Source organism: Propithecus coquereli, unplaced genomic scaffold (genome assembly GCF_000956105.1).
Source record: "Propithecus coquereli isolate 6110/MARCELLA unplaced genomic scaffold, Pcoq_1.0 Scaffold440, whole genome shotgun sequence".
Taxonomy (NCBI): Eukaryota; Metazoa; Chordata; class Mammalia; order Primates; family Indriidae; genus Propithecus; species Propithecus coquereli.
In genome coordinates, this window is record NW_012150175.1 from 2,567,724 (window position 1) to 2,570,625 (window position 2,902).

The window sequence follows — 2,902 nt, forward strand, 5'->3', positions numbered from 1 at the left end:
TTAAGAGGTAGAAATTAAAAAAATTTTTAAATTTTAATTTAAAAAAAGGAGGGATGAGGTCTTTAGGATGTGATTAAGTCATGGGAGTTGTGACCTTATAAAAGAGGTACAAGGGAGCTGTTCAAGCCTTTCTCCATTTAAGGACACAGCAATAAGGCACCATCTTGGAAACAGAGACCAGGCTCTCACCAGACACCAAATTTGTTGGTGTCTTCATCTTGGACTTCCACCCTCCAGAACTGAGAGCAATAAATTTCTATCGTTGATAAATTTCCCAGTCTAAGAGCCGTAGGAACAATAAGGCAGTCACTGCACCATTTTACATTTCCACCAGCAAAGTATGAGTAATTCGGTTTCATCATCTTCATCATTAGGCATTGTACTTGTTTTTATTTCAGCCATTCTGATAGGCGTGTAGTGGTTTCTCATTATGCTTTTAACTTGCGTCTTCCTAATGGCTAACATTATTGAATGTTTTTTCGTGTGCTTATTTGCCAAATCTGTATGTACTGTTTAGTGACATGCCTGCCCATGTCTGTTGCCCATTTTCGAATTGGATTGTTATTTTACTGTTGAGTTTTGAGAGTTATTTTTTAAACTACTATCTAGAAGAAACTTCTAGAGACTTCTAGATGGTAGTCCTTTGTTAGATATGTGGTTTGCAGATATTTTCTGCAATTCTGTAGCTTGTGGGTTGAGATTTCTTTGTATTAGTTTTGATAGCTGCATATGAACATACAATTATCTTAAAATATTTAATTAAAAAAGTAAGAAAATACTGATTTTTCATAACTAAACTGCAAGTAATTTAATGGGAATTTTAAGATTACAGGAAATATTAGGTCCTTTATCTTCACTCCCTTACTGAACTAACACAGATTCCCTCAGAATAATATATGCATGCCAAACACAGCATTGGCTGCTAATTTGTCATTTTTATTCCCACTTTTGTAATTCTACGTCAATTTATTTTTTTTTTTTGAGACAGAATCTCACTGTGTTGCCCGGGTTAGAGTGCCATGGCATCATCCTAGCTCACAGCAACCTCAAACTCCTGGGCTCAAGCGATCCTCCTGCCTCAGCCTCCCGGGTAGCTGGGACTACAGGCACATGCCACCATGCCCGGCTAATTTTTTCTATATATTTTTAGTTGTCCAATTAATTTCTTTCTATTTTTAGTAGAGACGGGGTCTCGCTCTTGCTCAGGCTGATCTCAAACTCCTGAGCTCAAACGATCCGCCCGCCTCGGCCTCCCAGAGAGCTAGGATTACAGGCGTGAGCCACCACGCCCGGCCTACATCAATTTAATTTGAAGTTATGAAATCACTTTCACTCAGGAGAGAAGAGACCTTTATGGTAATTAAGATAACAGGAGAAGGCAGAATATGAATTTTAGTCTCATGGCCAATGGTTGAAGGTTTGGAGGCTGGGACGACTGTTGTACAGGAACTAGTAGCCACGTTCTCAGGCAGATGCACAGGTAAGGGAGAATGACTGATAGATGCAGTCTGTGGTCCTGAGAAGTGTCTCCCTCTTGATGATACGTGTGTCATTTACTTACAATCTACTTTTAACATGTACTTATGCTTGTCCTATACCTATTGTGATGGTTAATTTTATTCCAACTTGACTCGGCTAAGGGATGCCCAGTTAGCTGGTAAAACATTCCTTCAAGCTGGATGCTGTGGCACATGCCTGTGATCCCAGCTACTCTAAAGGCTGAGGCAAGAGGATTGCTTGAGCCCAGGAATTCAACACCAGCCTGGGCAACATCGTGAGACACTCCCCACCCCCATCTCAAACAGCAAACAAACAAAAAAACGCCATTACTACTGGGTGTCTCTTTGAGGGTATTTCCAAAAGAGATTAGCATTTGAATTAGTAGGGAGTAAAGAAGATCTGCCCTCACCAATGTGGATTGGATATTTATCCAGTCCATTAAGTGCCTGACCTGGAACTTCCATCTTTTCCTGCCTTTGGACATTGGAACTCCTTGTTTTTTTTTTTTTTTTTCCAGAATTTTACAGGAGTACACATGTTTTGGAACTTGTTGTTCTAAGGCCTCTGGACTCAAACTGATTTATGCCACTGGCTTTCCTAGTTCTCCAGCTTGCAGATGGTATATTGTGACACTTCTCTGCCTCCATAACTGTGTGAAGCAATTCCCATAATAAACCTCTTCTCATAATATTTCTATACATCCCATTGGTTCTGTTTCTCTGGAGAACCCCAACTAATGCGCCTACTCAGAAATCCTGGCCAGGGTACCTTCCAAGTAAGGTCCTGCACTCTAATATTCCCATATATTCTTCATTAAGGATTTTCACGGTCAACCAGAGTAAAGGGCAAGAGACTGTGTCTTAAATTCGTAGCCTCGTTGCTTCTTGAGCTCGGACTGAAAGTTTCTGAGAAAACAACACTGCTCCCTAACCTTTGCTCTCCTTGGCACTGGACAGAAATTTACTCACCACGACCTGTTGTACGACAAATGATCAACATGTTTCATAACCTTTCAGACAGTCCTTGTTTTACATAAGAGAGTTAAAATTTAAAAGCAAATGTTTCCTACCTTAAATGCTATGTTTAAATTTTCTTCAGACTTAGGTGATAAAAAGAAATTTGATATTTGAGGAAACAAAGACCCTTCAACTAGCACTGTGTGACTATATGCAAAGGTTTGTGCCTCTGAGCCATTTTACATTATTGCTGCTAAAACAAGGAAGTAAGCAATCTCATTAGATGTTTTCTAAGATCTATTCCAGTTCATGTATTTCTATGCTTTCTTCCTTCCAGGAAAAGTAAACGGGCCGGGCAGACGCACCCTCAGAACGGTCACATGAGTCAAGCCAAAACACAAGTTTTTTAGACAAAGGGATTGCTCTGAAGAAGAGGTGGTGGGTGG